Below are 18,575 nucleotides of genomic sequence, written 5' to 3' on the forward strand. Positions count from 1 at the left end.
AACATTAATTGCAGTGCATTCAATAAACAAAGTTCTTTCCAAAGACGTAAACATTACGTATGCGGCATACAATGTCTCGATTCAAATAAGAGCCATGTTTAAGTGATAGAATTTTTTTCTTCATATATCACCAAAATGGATTTGACATAACGTTCGATGTGTTTGCTGTGTCGTGTGTATCTTTTCGCTTTAAGAGTTTCCAAGCAGCAAATGACTTTTTCAAAGCAAATAAATTGAATGGTCAATGGCCTGATCCCAGCCCAACGGAGCATACTTTTTGTTTGCGGAAGACAAAAATTGCAGTGCCACAAAAAGTAGCAAGTGAAGACTTGGTAAAGCACATCCGGTGGAGAAAAGCCTCAACTTGGTGACGTCCAAAATATTTCCATCCAAATATTGAAATTTTATGAAGTATGAAAATTCAGTCTTATACTTGCAATGATGTCGTACCTCCAAATACTTTTGAGCACAAGAATATAAACGGCGGTAATGATATTTGGGCCCACCCTGACACCAAACCCTGAACACTGTTCAGGTGTTCATAAAAAACTATTTTGATGCTTTGAGGAGCGAATGACGGCGCCTCTTTTAGTCCACGGAAATTCAAAACCACGAGAGCTACTTGACCAACAATGGACTGACTGTTTTGGTTAATATTAAATATTTGGACATACTTACATACTAAACATACTTATATCATTAGGTACTATGACCTTTGCATAAGGGTATATCTTGAAGGGAGATTCCTTTTTTTTTTTTTTTTTTTTTTTTTTTGAGGGCGGGCTGACGTCGTTAGGCACCAACCGGTTGGTCCGCAGGGAGGGTAATTACAAATCCGTACAAAGGTCGAGTGGCATTTGTTGTCCCCAAGTCTCTATTGAGGTTCTGGAAAAGCCAAATCTCATTAACCACAAACCACACACACGCACGCCACGCACACACACGGGACAGGACCAACCTCCGAATGGCAAAGCTCATAAGCGTCCTAAGACCCAATTAAAGCGAATGATTAACCTCCATCAATGGCCATTGATACGCAGATAAGCGACTTTGGCCTACGTCTTGGACTGAAATTGTATACAAACGAGTCCAAAATAGCCAAGAAGCAATTCCAATAGAGTAAAACTGAAGAACAGAATCGAAGAGTGGGCCTTTGCACCCCGCTTTCCACCTCAGCAGTACCAAATATTTCGACTCGTCGTATGAATGTATTGTGGTCGTCTGTGAGTATTAGACCAAAGAAAAATGTTTGAAACTTTCTGACAGTTTTTGAATTGAACTGAATAAGATAAAAAGAGAAATTGGCGGTCTGCGAAGACTACCTATTGTTTGTTAGCAGCTTCTGCATGCATGGGGAAGAAACATTATTGCTATACAAAATTTCCCACAAAATCTCAGTGGCGGGCCGTCAAGGCCTTCTCTGCTGGCCTAACATCATCAAGAAAAACTGATCATATTCTTCACATATTATATCCTAGAGTTGTATTTTTAGGTGAGCGTTTTTAACCAATCAGAATTCCGCTAGCTTGTGTTGCCAGGCAGGTTTCACAATACCAGTAGCACGCACTATTCTTTCCGAGGCCGTCAGATGCAATTGTGCGGGCATCTCTTCTGTCGAAGAGATTTATTCAAGTAGGACTTCACTGAAGGCCCAGGTGTGAAATGAAAAAATCTATATTAGACTTTTGGGTGACATTTCAAAATGAGCCTAAAGTTCACCATAGCCTTTAGAGGTAGACTTATAGCTGGAGTATGTTATCTTAAAGCTTCTAACAAGATATGAATTTAGCCTATCCCCCCCGCTATCCCATCGCATCGCTGGCCAAAGAAATGCCTTCAGCCTTAACGTAACGTACCGCCTTCTGTCTCTACAGTCTCTGATTGGCTAGTTTTTGTCACGCCGTGTCAAGGTAAGAAGTGATCATTAAAAATGAAATTATAAGCATTAGATGGGGCCCACAGGTGGATCAATTTTCAAAAGATCAATATAATATTCGACTGTCAGGTCATGCTGACAGTTTCAACAGATGATAGCGAGTGCTTTTTGTAATTGCTGCAATCGCTACCTTTACTTTGACCTTCTCTACATTTTCAAATGCACAAGTCCAGATGAGGAAATCATAATTGCATGCCTCTATGTAAATGCACTACTTTTATAACATAATACCGCTGTAGTGTGAACTCTTGACATTTTCATTAAATTTCGCTAAAAAGCCAAATATCCCAAACTTTTTGTGAGCAGTGGATTAGAAGAAGAGGTTAACAGAGAGTTGATGGTCGGGCCAAGCTGAAGTGAAAGTTTTGCATGAGAAATGGAGTGAAAAATTGTTGCTAAGCAGCTGTTGCCAAGAAGCCTCCATCCAACCTGGTTCTGCTGCGCTGGCCTTGATCCCACTCAATTCCCAACTATCTGACAGCACAGCCTCTTGATTCTTGTCTATCTCCTTCCACTTGCGAGTAACACCCACCTCTTCCGCTGGATAAAGCGCCTCACGAACACTAAGTCATATTTGTGAGTAGAGTTCTAGCACATGTTCTCTTTCTCCGTCAGTCAAAAGTAAAAAATCGGCGGCGCAAGACATCAGTTTGCTGCAAACTTGAACATGCGGGACAGAAATGGATGGCCGGTACGAATCCTATCTCCAGGTAAAATTGACAGTGACAGAAAAGTCAGAAAACATATTTTGACCTTGCCTCTGTCTGATTGGTCAACTAATGACCAATCACAGCTCACCTGTTTTCTGAGTTTGGTCTTTTGAGATTCGCAAGCCCAAAATGTGTGCACCAAACAGGTAGCCCTTTGCATTATTTAGTCCCCAAAAAGGAGCTTTCACTTTCAAAAAGGTTGGTGACCTCCGTCTTGGAGAGACACAGCCGCCAGTGCACTTTCGGTAAAATTCAATTATTGAACAAAAGGGAAGAATATAAACACACACACAACTTACTTTGCTCTTGATTTTTTTTTTTTAAATTGGGACTATTAGTTCGGACTCAGCTGACTTTTATGATTTAGAGAAGCTTAAAAAGTGCTGTCTGCATTTGCTGTTGTTGTATGATTTTTTTTTTTTTATCTATATTTGTATCTGAAATAATAATAAAAAAAAATCCAGAGAAAATAAACACACATAATAAGCGCAGTCATAGCCAAGCTGTATTGGCCACAACTGACTCCCGGGGATTCAATGAGCAGAGTCCCTAACCTGAACTCATAAGAGCAAACTACACTTTCATATGCTGTTGCTCACGTCACTCATTAGGCCAGGTACCGTCTTTTAAGCCACACACATTCAAAGTCATAGATAATACAACGTCGAACGTGAGGATGGTGACCCCAAGTGGACAATTTAATAGCTGCGCCTCACACATTACTTATTGATATTGTTGTTTAATAATGCACAATCCAAATGCTCCACTATGATTGGTGGAATAATCACTTCTAAAATTATTCACCAGCTGCAGCTCAGTTTGTTAGTATCCATATCGTTACATGAGTTGTGCTGTGTTGGTCAGGACACAAATTGCACATTTGCTGATTTGTACCTTGTATATACTGGATGTTTGTCCGTTCAGATGTCAAAAACCAGATTTGTATGTACCTCAGATTCTTTTTAAACAGATGGACTCCTTAAAAATGACACCGCACTTCCCCTTCAGCCTCTTCATTTGTCCTTTTTCACTGGCACACCCCCGGCCATCCTGTGGCAGCTTGACACGATGACCTTAGGTGTTGCATTTTACACCCTCACCATCTCCATCTCCTTCTTGTTCTTCAAGGACAAGCCCTGCCGTCATCACCAAAATCAAAGCCTCCGCCCAATTAAACTCTCCCCTTGTCCTTTTCCCTCTTGTGCGCACGAACACACACACACACTACACTCTTTGTCTGTGTGACACATATAATCAGCCTAAGCTGCACTTTGTCAGCCTCTGATGAAGAGCCAGGGGTCACGTAAAAGCCATTATCGTCCGCGGACAATTATATTTATCGGCTTAATTATTGATATCTCACCACAAAGCAACTTTCTAGAGGTGCTGGAAATAAACAAGCTGAGGAATGTTACACTAATGCCGAAAGCAATTAAGAATGTGCAGTTAGTCTCCAGCTCCATCGTTGCTGGTATGTTTCACAAAGACTCACGGAGAGACCTTGCTTCGGTCTTCTTTCTTCTTGGTGTCCTCTATTCATGAATCGCCCAGCTCCTGTTAATCACCGCATACAGGAGCCTCACACACACACACACACACACACACACACACAAATGTACAGTGAAGGAAGCAGGAAAGGCAAGTAATGATCCTGGCTCAAGCGCTCCATTACGTCAGCTTGCAGACGACCTTGGCGGGAGTGGGCAGGTCGGCCCACTGGAGACCGAACATGAGGAGGTGAGTGCTTGTACGTGTGTGTTTTGGCTACGTAAAGGAAACTAAAAGAGCATGAAGGGCACAAAAAAAGTGTGAAGTACACCGATGATACATAATGGGGTGTGCATACTTGAAGTGGAAGGGCAGTGGGATGACACAACAATGATAAGGACAGAGGATGCACTGTGAAGAAATGGTTTTGGGGGTGTTTGGCAGGCAAGGTTAAAATGGAGGGCAGCAATATGATAGTGGTTTGTAGGAATCATAGTCAAGAGGTTCTTGGGGGGTTGGGGGAAATCAGAAGTCCGAAATAATTGTTGGGTGGGTTTAAATGGAACACGACATTGTTAAAAATCTAAAAAAAAAATAAAAATAAATTCTGCGTAGTTTGTTGTGAAAACTTGGAATTTTCATTCACTTTCACGGAATTGTGACTACTTCAAACGACAGATATAATAAATATTTACAATCCAGCTGCAGTCATTTTGACTTGTTAGAATTCCAGATACCAGATGTCTATAATGTCATTTTGCTGAGTTAAAACATGATTGATATTTGAAGACGGACATTTATTTCATAAAATATTAGAAGGAAAGTTAGGAATAGTAAGAATAAAATTTTTAATCTCTCCAACTGGAGTTACAGATGTGTGTAATTGTGTTTCAGATGGCCATATTTCACATGTGGACATTTGCAATGCATTAAAAACTACAATGAGAGAATTTTCATTCAAGGAAGAATTTGTGCTAGTTCAAAACAGATATAGTAGCCATCCATCCATTATCTGTACCGGTGCTGGAGCCTATCCCAGCCTTCTTCGGGCAGTAGGCGGGGGACACCCTGAACTGGTTGCCAGCCAATCGCAGGGCACACAGAGACGAACAACCATCCTCGCTCACACTCATACCTAGGGGCAATTTAGAGTGTTAAATCAATTTGTTATGCATGTTTTTGGAATGTGGGAGGAAACCGGAGTACCCGGAGGAAACCCACGCAGGCACGGGGAGAACATTCAAACTCCACATAGGAAGGCCAGTGCAAGAATCAAACCCACGACCTCTGCACCGCCGTGAGGCCATTGTGCTAACCCTTGACATATCCATGACAAAATATTAATCACATTCGTAATTAATTTGAACAACAATTCTTAAATTAAATTGACCATTTCAGTCGTTTGTTCTAAAAAAAAATAGAATTAAAAAACTTAAATTCAGCTGTTGTTGAATCAGAAGATGAACTGTAAGCTGAATGGGGTCTTCGAAGTTGAGGTTGAAACTTCATTTTGGGTTGATTTCATTCATTGAGAGGTTAAATGTTGCCAGCTCTGAAAGGGTTAAAATCTCAGATGATGTCCTTTTCAGTGAGTGTTATTTTTACTATTTTTGGTGTTAGCTTTAACACAGTAATATTACTTAGTGAGGCTTTAACCAGTTTAAAGGGTGTAGAATAATCTTAGTATCTTGTATCACTACCGTTAGAGTTGGACACTTTTACAATCGGAAATATTTTCCCCACTAATGTGCATTATATATCTCTCTATGGCCTTTTCAATAAAGTGCAAAGAGTGTTACTGAACGTGTGCGTGTGTGTGTGTTGGAGGTTGGGGTGGGGGTTTTATTCTGGGGGGCACTAAGGGAAATATTACACAACCTGCTTTACTGTTTGAGTTCAATGGGTCTAAATTTATCGTGCTCTTTTGAAGAGTGCTGGCCAAAGGCTGTGGGACATGTTTCATATTTAAGACTTCTGTCGCCTTAATCTGAAAAAAAAAGATCTCCGGCCCTCTGAAATGTATATAAACATCATCTAAAAGTGCCTTCGGGTCCGGCTAAAGAAATATGGCTCACCTTTTGTATTAACAAATCACTGACCCTCATCTACAGCTTCACTATGTTGTTCTTTTGGGGTCATATTCTCGCATGCGGAAAACTTATTGATATGTGCGCAACCACCAACGCGCCGTGATTCGGTGAGGTCTAAGGGTGGTTCTAATTTCAGGATCGTGGAGGGTTCAGGAAACGACCAATCAAATGCAAATGTCACATGATCAAAATTGAGCGACTACCAGATCCCGGAGCAATTGTGATGTCTTTTTAAGTCAACAGCAAGAAGCAAAATGGCTGCCGCCAAAGATGGATAAATACAGCGGGATTTTGATGCTTAATTCATATTTCCCAATTGCAAGTTTTAGATGAGGGAATGCACACTTATAGGCAACTTAATGTTTTCAAGTGCAGTTTTAATGACTTTGGATTGATGGAAATGGCAAACGACTCGCAAGCAGTTCTAGGTGTACCACACTTCTCGCCGAATGTCAGCTGGTTTATGCGCCGGCTCACACGCGAGCCTAATGAAGATGAATGGATCCAAAATGGGAACGTACTCATTCAAAGCAGTAACATATAACGTCACATTTTCTCTTAGAAGTCAGGAGACTTGTATTTTTTTTCGCAATAGTACACAAATATTAATAACATGTATTAATTAAAAAATACCAACTTGTGTTTTTTTTTGTTGTATTTTTACAGTAATTGCTTTTAAAAATAATAATTTAATTCATTTTTAAAACCACTATAGCCCACGAAAAAAACAAAAAACTTGAGCTTCCAAGAAAACAGTTTATGCACTATTTTCACTCACGGGGACAGCACTTCATTGTGAATGCATCAAATTCCAGAAGCTACCGCTGATAACTCTGCAGCTCTGCTTACCTTTTGGCTATGACTTGATTGTGTGTGGATGGGGGATCTTCGCCCAGCATAGCTGCTCATCATCTTTTCCCACTGAAATAAACGGAATGTACTGGTTGATAGTGACGGCACACCACAAAATCGCAAATTTAAGGTCAATTGCAGCAGGGGTTTGTCAGCCACAGCCCGCCGAATTTTGATATTTTGGGCAAAAAGTGTCATGGCTGGCGTCCTTTGAAGCCTTATATCTCAGAAACTACCATCCCAAAACATATATTGTTAGAAAGGGGAACACAGCAAGGGTTGATGACTTTTGTTGTTGATTGATTGAGTGCATATTTTAGTAACTTGACCTTTTAACCTCCAATTTAACCTTCCAATTGGCATTGTGGACCACCTTACCGGAACAAAATTAAATGTAATCTTTTTCATGTGCTTTAAAAAATGTAAAAGCCTCAGAAATTGATTTTTTTTGTGTTTAGCAGCAGTTAAAGTATTCATAGTCTCAGATATTCAATTATAGATACATTTTTATTTACATAACAGAAGCTTGGAAGGGAACACTTGTCAATTTAACTCAAGTACAATGAAATTTTAGAATCTGTTGTGGATTGAAAGACCTTCTCATGACTGCTCTTGCTTGGATGTGGATCTCAATTCACACTGTGTATATGATTGATAAGAAAAAAGCTTAAATATGAGTTAGTTAGGTAAAATATACAAAATAGAATGCGCTCTCAGAGTGGCCTCTCAGTTTATGCTGTTGCCTTTTTAACTTTGGTGACTTTCCGTTGTTTTTATTGGTGGCTCTTTGTAGCCTCACCGTTGGCCTATTACAAAGCTGTGAAATTTGCAATGCAGTCATGTTTGCAAGTCAGCATGGGATCATCTTCCTAACACCACCGTGGAGAGCAATAGTGGGCCTCGGCCATTCTGTGCGCGCATGAGCTGAAAAGTGTCCAACCAGTGAGTAGGTGTTGACTCAATCACAGGGCTGTCTGGCAGCGGGTCTCACATCAGTGTCGGTCGCTGTGGCGATCTGTCACCATGGGGACAGCTTCTCTACTCGGGGCTTCAGTAATAAAATGAATGTCTACCTCTGCACTGCTCTCGCTTCCTCCTCCTCTAGACTTGTGTAATGAAACAAATCTCTCACTCTCTTCGCTCTCGCACATGGACTTCTACCTCCATGTGGGAGCCGGCTGCTCCATCTCTGTCATGCCGGGTCCAGATTGGGTGCCAAAGCCACTAATAAAGACAAGCAGCTCATTACACCACCTTTGAACTGTCTCTACTTCGTCTGGCGGTGCTCCATGGAATCGTGTTCTCGGGAACATTTACCTAATTGAGTGGTTGGCAGCCCTTATATGCTCAACTGCTGTCTGTCTATCCATCTACATGTTAGGCAAAGAAAAACAATTTGAATCGGAAAAATCTGTTTGGATTTAACAAAGGTGAATCGTTCCATTTTAAAATGCACCATTATTGAATTGTATTGCTCTCGCGATGAGATACGTATCGAATCGTCTTTCATGGGAGATGCGCACCAGGTATAAATCATTGTAAATCGCTTTGCTGATGATGTGGATTTGTTGTTTGTCATCTTAATCAAACATGTTGCACTTTTGGAGCGTTTACAAGCTGGATTGTGTTGTACATCTCAATAAATAGGATCAACAGAATTGTCGCATTATAAGCAAAATCCGACATTGGTTGTCATGTCAGCATTTCCCAATCAATCACCATTGAGAGCCTGCTGACGTACTGCGTCTCTTCCTGGTACGGCGGCTGCACTGAGGCAGACCGAGTGAGGGTCCAGAGGACAGTCAAGACAGCGCAGAGGATTATTGGCTGCCCTCTCCCCTCCCATCGGGCATCGACACCACCCGGTGCTCCAGCAGAGCTCTCAATATCATTAAAGACAATACTCACCCAAGCTCACACCTGTTCGACCTGTTGCCCTCTGGCAGGCGCTACAGGTGCATCAAAAGAAAGATGAAAAGACTGAAAACAGCTGACAACAGAGCCATCTCCATGCTGAACTCTCACACACCTACCCTTACCTTGTGGAACAGCGACATAATGTGTTTTTAGTTTTCCAATTTCCTATTTATTTCCTATTTAATTATTTAATCTTTAATTAATCAATTTCATATATTTAATTAAATTATTGTTGTATTGAACTGGAGCGGGGAGCTCTCTAATCGCGTTGCACACTGAGTACAATGACAATAAAGGGCATTCAGATTCTGATTCTGATTACAGCAAACAATCTCATTTACTCCAGAGATGTTCTGTGTTGCTATCGTTAATAATTCAAGGTCTCTCATCATATACAGTTCAAAAATGTTTTATTTATTTATTTATAATTTCCAGGTAATGATGGTCTTTTTTTGTTTTTTTTAATACATATTTTAAACAAATTTGTCAGCCATCAATAACTCACAAATACGGGATTTCAATTGTACAGTAAATAACCCAGCGGTTAAATAGATTGGAACGATTCATCCTTATTCAAATCAAAGTGCCATAACATTTGATGAAGCTAACACTTTTAGGTACCTGCCTGAATTTGTATCCCCCAGTAACTTTACCAAGGAAAATGTAAGGAATCCTGCGCAAATTCACAATATTTATATACCTGCGGTTGTCTGGCAACCAGTTGAGGGTGTACCCCGCCTAGTGCCTGAAGACAGCAGGGATAGGCTCAAAATATCTTTCCCCACTGAAAAGAATCAAACTGCCATTATCGGTTCCAGCCCCCGCCCCGAAAAAAAATAAATAAATGGCCACTATTTGAAGAAATTCTGTAGCAATTGTTATCATTCCATGTGGGGATTTGTGAAGGTCATCCCACAATTTCAAACGTGCAGAAAAACAGAAGCCCCTACTTCCAAACAAAGCGCTACTAGAGATGTAAGTGGAAGACCTTGAGATTGAACATCTTCAGAGAGACAAGCTCCACTTGTGGGGCTAATTTGTTTTGTTTGTGTCTAAACCTTCACGGCTCCTTGCTTCGAATGTGGTTTTGTTTGTCTGCAGACATCTTCAGATGACCACTTTCCACCCTACCACACATGTGCTCAGAAACAACGCTTTTGCCAGTAGCATCTCCGCTCATTACATCTTTGCGCCACTGCCAAGATGAGAGGCTCCGAAAGTGGCGTTGTCGCGGGTCTGTCGGTCAAGCCTTGGTAGCGTCGAACATCAGCATAAGTGGAGGGCTGGCGGCTCAGAAGTAGAGCACCACAAAAAGAGCAAATGCCCGAAGGTTACTGGAGATGAGAGCACAATAGCGTTTCAAATTGTGCCGCCTTGATATTTGCAGAGGTCATAGAGGGACAACTTATTTTTACGCTCCTGCTGTTCGTCGACATGGACAGGTATGTGTCTTTTGCGTTTGGATGTGTTGGCTCATTCATTAAAAATAGTAATAGCAATGTTTATCTCGTACAGTGATGCCTTGAAATACGAGGATCCCGAATGATGAGTTTTTACGAGATCTATGAGATACTTTTTAAGCATTTTGGCAAATTGGAAGCGATCCTTAATAAAATAGATTTGAAGCTCTTTAACGCCTCTTCAAGTTGAAGTTTACTGGCAAACTAATCATAAATCAGAGAAAATTAAATTTTTTAAAACAACCACATAACACAGCTTTTAGTTTGCTAGCTTAATGCTAATTTTAGCACATAATGGGAAGCGTGCCTTTGAGTAACTGACACTTAAATACAATGTTTCAATTTAAGTCAGAGATTTGTATTAATGGCCCACCGGGCGATGAATAAGGTGGTTGTTTGATTGTTTTGTTTTGTTTTTTCCCCCAACTGTTGTCAGTTTGGTTGAAGTGCATTAGGAGTAGCGAAATTTGTGTCCTCCAAAAATATAAATAGTGTCGTAGTGATTTTAAATTCCAAATTAAATGATTGATTTTTGTAAAAAAATGCACAAAATGAGTTCCTTCACTTAATGTTGGTTTGCTGTTCAGCAGTTTTGTGCCACCATCGTTGAATGGGAAATTCAGCAGGAGTCCTTTGAACAAGGGGGGGAAAAAAATCAGTGTGTGGTTATTTTTGGTTTGCTTCAAAGCCTTTGTAGTTGAGGAGTACGTGTTTGAACACTTCTGTACACTTGTTCAATAGGAACAAACAGACATATGCTCATATTTTCTTTTTATTTAAAATGGCATTTTTGTCATCCATCTGGAAGTGCACATGCAGTCTGATGTGGACCACTTGCGTGGTTTGCCCACTAAAGACTTTTCTTTTTTTTAAATTAAGATTTAAGGCGTAAGACATGTTGCTCATACACGTCTTACATGTTTGGCCATTTCGATTAAAGATGACAGTGTTTTTAACCGTAAAAAGCATCTTAATCTCGACAGTGTTGTTCTTTAGACATATTTATGTGGATCACCAGGTATGAATGTGTATGTACACACACATACACACGCACACGCACACGCACACTTGCAGCATGTGGATCCCCGGCGAGCACGTTGGCAGTGGAAATGTTTTGCCTTGCTAATTAAAGTTAGATTTCCATAGGCGGTGAGGTTTGTGTGTGTGTGTGTGTGTGTGGTTGGCGGATGACAATCACTAAGTGTTCTTATGTCATCAATATGCAAAACTCAAACACTGCCACTCAGACGGAAAAGTTGTATAAAATTCTTATGAACTCTTCTAATTAATATTTGTACGAGTGTGTTGCATAGGGCTGATAAGTGTGTGTTTCTTTTGTTACCACGACGACATTCACTTTTTACTTTCCACCATTCCTGTAACACCAAATACATCGGTGTAGATAATATATCAGGATATCTTGAGGTACAGTATTGATACACCGGCATCAAATATTAATATAGTGTTGCCTTGAGGCACAAATGACCCAATTTAGGGTTATTTAGACTTTTTCCGCTTGAACTTGCAAGTGCCAACCTGGTGGCAGGTGACTCATCTCATTTCGCAACAAGCATCAGTTTGGCAGATGACGTTGTAAAAGGTCCTCAGAAAGGGGAAAACTGTGCAAAATCCCACTAAATCCTTGCAAGAATAGCTTTTGAAAGTTAGGAAATGAAATAAGTACTTGGTGCACCATGACAGTTGTGGGACGTTTTAAGAGCCGTTTAACCTGTTTTACAGCCTAATAGAAAAAGGCGCCAGTGAAAGGTATCACAAGCGTGTCTGATGTCTACATTTGCATCCTCCTACATTTTGCTTGTAAAGGCACTGTTCCAAGAAAGCCATTGTTGACTGCGATTTATATTTATGTGTGTGTGTGTGTTTCAAAAGTGGGCCACACTAGTGTCGAGGCGCTGCAGGGGGATAGAAATGTGCTGAAGACAGGGAAACTGGGAGAGAAGCTAAGTGCTCCTCGCAGCTGCACGTGCATCTGCTTCCTGAGGCGATTCATTTTACGCTGCCTCGTTCGCACCTTTGAAATACGCAGCAAACAATAAGCACTGCTGCAAACAGATTGCAGTCATAGCCAAAACCAGTATCGTACTTTTACGACCATAAGGTGCACCGTATAAAAAGGCGCTATTTCTCTATTTAACGCATACATGAAGCTCACCATATTATTGGGCGCAGGCAATGGTAAAACATACGGCAGTTTAAAAAACATACGCTAGCATGCATGCTAGCGTATGTTTTTAAAAAGGCAATGATAGCAAATCAGAGTTTAGTTGTACTTTTTGAGGTTCCCTCACAAAATTGTCAGAGTGAGTCTCTTTGGTGTGTGGCTCCTCAGAAATTATGCCGGTTTTTGCTCCCAGTGCACTTTAGAGTTCATTTTAAGAGACTTCTGTTTGTCTTTAAATCTTTAAATGGCCTCGCCCCAGCGTACCTATGTGAGCACCTCCTTTTCTTGTAGAGATGCACGTAGATGCGTAAAAAAACAAAACAAAACGAAACAAAGCAATAACTGAAGGACGATTGTAGTGACTTTTCAACCATGGGTGACATGAGTTCTTTCCCTTTAATGAGACTTTACTACAATTTCAAAACTTCTCAAAGCTTGATGCACACATCATCACAGTGTCTTAGCCGAACACATTACCAAACTCAAAATGAAATATATAAAAATGACGGATTGAAAGGGAGGGAAAATGCTCAAATACGTCTTCAGTGTCAAATCGGCGCAGAATGTGAATTGTTTTGACAGGGTGATTGATAATGCCTTTAAAAAAATGTTTAGTTTCATTCTCATTCATGTTCAAAATAGAAAAGACGTGTCAAGACATTGGATCATTTAACGTGTCTAATCATCACTTTTCTGTATGGCTGCAATTAGGATTCATTCCTACAATCACACGATCATACGAAAAGTAATCTTGAGGGTTTTATTTTTTTTATAACTGCAGTGTTCAATCCGATTAATCATGTAAATAATATTTAAGAAAGAGGGGGCAGATAATGAGCCTGTTCTCACGAGACGAGCTCTAACGATGTCAAAAAGGAGCGCATCACTTTTTAAATGACTTTCGAAGGAGGGAGACACATGAAACGAGGACGGAAGGATGGAACGAAGGCAAGAAGATGGTTGACGGGAAGAAGAAAGGAAGGGCAAGGAATGAAGGCGGCAAGTCCTTTTGATGGTCTCCGCACACAGCAAACCACACCTGCACTTGTATGAAGCACACTGAATCCCCTCATTTCAAGCCCGAACTCTGGCTTGAAACCCTAATACTGTGTTGAAAAAATTCATTTAATTTTGTGTATTTACTAGAGTAAAAATAACTGTAAAAAAACAAGTGTAAATGGAAACACCAACAAATAAAAAAAACATCAGAAACAATGACACGTATATGTGCATGCACATTTTAATGCTGCTGAAAGAAAAAAAATAAATCTAATTAAGTAAAAAAAAAAAAAAAAAAAAAAAAATATATATATATATATATATATTTAAATACTCGAAAACACATCACAATATACTACCTCAAAAAATACTTTACTCTCCATACCATCGTAATTGTCAACATAAAAAGACAGCTGTAGCGTAGGAGGTCCAAAGTTGATGAAAAACGAGGACGAGATTTTTCTCCTAAAAGTCATTTTAATATTAGTGTAAACCAATGTTATATTCTGCAGTTTTGTTAACATTGTGCTTGACAAACATGACAAAATGACAAACAATGATTTCATCAAAAGTAAAAGACTAAATGCATATTGTCCTTTTTCATGAAGGGTTTAACATGCTGCTCATTTAATTCTTTGAGAAATCACTGCACTAGAAAACCAAATATATTTGATCTGGTAGCGTTTCCCAACCCACCTTACATTTGAAAATGTTACCACCAAAGAAAAATGTCCAAAAAATTCCAAACGTTGAAATATTCATGACATAGTTCTGATAAGCTTAGTACATTGTTTGAATGGCCACATCGGGATGCAAAGATTCATTACACCTCCCGCCATTTTTAATCAAATGTAAATAATTTGCATAAATACAAATGGCTTCACGGCACGGTTTGCAGCGCCATAAAGATTTTGAAACAAGCAACTACACAAACACCCCCGAGACAGTGTGCTTAGTGCGGTACATCCTATTTTTCTGTCATTCATTTGGGTTTATAATGTCCCCGGTGGCATCGCGTTGCCTCTGAGCCGTTTTCCTAGCATGCACGATGTGTGCAGTCATGCAGAGCGCTTCTATTTGTGTCCCATGCCGTCAACATAACGTTCAAAGTCCGTCAGCAGTCCCCCGAGGCCTACGTGACAGCGCTTCTGCTTTGCGATTGAGGTTTTTATTGTACACTATGTGGCTGCAAATAGTTGCAACGTGTTATTACTTTCGTGTGTCAGTCCAACACAATCCACGGTTTTATCCTTGCGTGGTGGAGAAGTCCCCACAGGCTCGCGAGATAACATCCATACAGATAATTAGTCATTTAGGATAGTTGTGTTCATTTCACTTCCACTTCTTCTGAAAACCTTTTAAGTGTTACAATTTTCAGCACTTCACTGGTCTCCACTAATTAATAGGCACAAAAAGAAAAGTGTAAAACTTCTTGATCCACTTAAGAAAAGAGAATGCTACGTTGATGGCTTCTTTTGACCTTCATTTTAGCTTTGGTGTTATGTTCACTCGGAATCCAAAGCAGTTATTTAACATTCAGACAACTGAGGATTAGTTCTGCCATCTCAGATTTTGAAGAGCCTGAAAAATTATTTCAATCATTTGTTTCGAAATACATTACATATGGTACAAGATAAGTCCTAAAGACACGAACAAAGACAGAACAAATTTCGTACTGAAGAATTGCGATGCAGTGTTAAAATATTTAGTTTTTTGACCATTTCAGTTGTCTGGATTTTTATGATATTTTTTTAAACAAGCCCTACAAGTTCTTTAAAAACACTGAGGAAAAAAAGGAATAATAAAAATGATAAAAAAAATATTTAAAAAAAAATCTGCAAATATGTGAATCCGTGGGTGACAAACTGAATATGCAGACTGTTGTTTTAAGTTGTAATATCAACAATCAACACTAGATGGCAGACAACTAGTTGTCTTATACTGCCCTATGCAACATTAGTTTATCAGATTTTTCTTGGGGGGGGGTAAGTGGGGGCTAAATCCGATTGTTTTGTCTACTTGTTCACATTATCAAAGCAAATAGGACTTCTAATGTGACTGGAACGTGTCTGAGATGTGACACTCATGCACACGATGCACAATGAAACGCGGAATAAAATGCAGCACGCGGCATAGTGTTCACGGAAGTAATTGAGTAATCACGGTCCTGAAAATACGGGCTCATCTTATCATCTCAGGTGGCCGGAGTAGCGAGGCGGGAGGATCTCCACACAATTTGAAGGCGACGCTCCTCGATTTCATTTAATGGCAACATCTAGTAAAGATGATGTCATGTCATTGCCATGTGTAATAAATTAAGCATCTGTGTGGCTGAAGAAAACAACTATTCCTCAAAATAACAGACTGACGGACGATGCCAATAATCTCCCGAGCACTCTCTCTTCTGCCGGTGCGGAAGAAATATTGGACTTTTGATGACGCATCGTATACGCATCACCAATTCACATCCACATCCACATATGAAAGAGGCTCAGGTTGGATTTGAGAAAATAATATCAAAATTATATTTTTCATACATGAAAAAAAAAGCATGATAAAAACAAACAAACAATACGTGTCGCATTTGGGCAAAAAAAAATAAATAAATAAATAAAAAAAAAAATGTAAAAAAATAAATAAAATAAATGGAATTGCGCTGGAGTGTGAATAGAGCCAGAGACGCTTCAAGGAAAGTTAGATGATTGTTTCCCAAACACATGGGCACACTTTTTTCAACATGTCGCTCACACGGCAGACAATTGTTTTGGACAGGAATGTAATTGAGTGACATGTAAGAGTCAAGCGGGGCGTGTTTTTAGCGCCTTTGACGGACATGTCCAGAGAGTCTGACCTTCTGAGGAGGGTTCTTGTCTTCACGATTTTCGAGCATCATTTTATAAAAGTATACTAGCAGACATCAAATTTGGCAGACTTGTTAAAAATCTTCATCAGTTTGAACGCATATCATTTTCTTTCAGTTACAGGTCAAACAAAGATTGACAAAAAAATTAACACATTTAACTTTTTTTTTTTGAGCAGATCGGTCAAGAAGCAACAGACAATTTCATTTTTTAAATTTTTTTTTACTTGGATTGGAAAGGTGGGAGATCACTGAAATTTGGCTTGATTGTCGATGTGCGTTGCGTGTACCTTGCCTTACTGCATACACTCTGGGTCTTTGTCACTGTACTTTGCCATTGCGACTGATGAACCGCGCACTGGACCCATTAAAGGAGCTCCCTGAAGGATCGTTATCAGTTTCTGCAGTCATGACAAAGGTCACGACCGGGAACACATGACAGGCTTGACACCAGAAGAACAGTTGGACTGGGATGACGGACCAGTGCGCACCTGGGAGATTGATTGTTGATTTGCTTTTCTTCCAATATCAGATGGCTTCTTTTATTTATTTACGCACAAACTCATTTATTCCAGCTCCTGTCGGGCTCAGGAGGAGCCAGCCAATTAGACATGAATTATTAACGATGACCTCTCTCGATCATTTCTCCTTTACCATCTGGTCTCGTTGAATCTTCCCTCATTTCCTTCTCCTTTTCTTCCTCCTGACCAGTAAAATCGATCCAATGTTGATTTTCACCTGACAGTCTCCTGCTGCTTCTGTGCCTCGTTCTTCATGTATTAAGGCTTTCAATTCAATGTTGTGTTGTACAGCACTGTCCGCCTCATCTTTACGGCAGCTACTTAAACTGAAATTAGATGGGTTTACATGGAGACATTTCTGATAAAAAAAAAAAAGAAAAAATCATTCCGAATGAAGATTTTTCCGATCCACCGTTTACATGCTCGTACATGTTAATCAGATGAATCGTGTCGCGGCCGTGTGACACGCAAAGATTGATATAAATGTCATGTGATTTATCAAGATGGAGTTCATTAATCTATTTAGCACACGGATTTTCGTGGAAAAATCAAAATGAAAGTTTACGTGCGTGGCAAAACAACATAATTAGCTCATTGAAAATTTGCCATCTAAACTCCATCCATCCATTATCTGTACCGCTTCTCCTCACGAGGGTCACGGGGGGCGCGGGAGCCGATCCCAGCTATCTTCGGGCAGTAGACGGGGGGGCACCCTGAACTGGTTGCCAGTCAGCCAATCGCCGGGCACACATAGACGAACAACCATCCGCGCTTACACTCATACCTGCCGTGCATGCTTTTGGAATGTGGGAGGAAAGTGGAGTACCCAGAGGAAACCCACGCAGACACAGGGAGAACATGCAAACTTCAAACAGGAAGGCCGGAGTTGGAATCGAACCCACGACCTCTGCACTGTGAGGCCATCGTGCCAACTAGTCGCCCACCGTGCCGCCCCTACTAAAACATATTTTAAGTAAATTTCAATTAATCATAAATAACAAATCATTGCCCCAATTCCAATTAAGTTTCTCTTTCTTTTTTCGGGTGTGTTAGAAAATATAGGTAAATGAAAAAGGTTCCACTGACCTAGCTATCCATCCAGTACACAAACAGTTCATTGTAATCGGCATGCACCACTTTCATGTGAAAATTTCAGCCAGTTGTCTCCATCTGAACCCTCCTGCCAAAATTGACAAGCATGCTGTCTTCATTAAAATTGATGCACCAGGAAGCGCATTAAAAATCTTTATGAACACAGTGTCCAAACACACAGGCACACACCTAGACAAACACAAACACACTGAGAAGAAGACGAGCACACAATGAGAGGCTGATGGCAGCTGACGTTTGGTATTATGTGTGGACGAAAGTTAAACTCAGCACACAAAGTAATTAGAGCGGCACATGGTGAAGCATTTTAACTGTGCAAACAGTAATTGTGTGTGTGCGTGTATACGTGTTGCCAAAGTTTGGCAGGTAAATTGGACCTCAGAGAAGAAGCAATAAAGTGGAAGCGTGTCAACAGCAGAGACGTGAAGTGTAAAGTGCCTCTAAAGGAGG

Source organism: Idiotropiscis lumnitzeri, chromosome 8 (genome assembly GCF_059441095.1).
Source record: "Idiotropiscis lumnitzeri isolate Australia: NSW breed Sydney's pygmy pipehorse chromosome 8, RoL_Ilum_1.0, whole genome shotgun sequence".
Classification (NCBI taxonomy): domain Eukaryota; kingdom Metazoa; phylum Chordata; class Actinopteri; order Syngnathiformes; family Syngnathidae; genus Idiotropiscis; species Idiotropiscis lumnitzeri.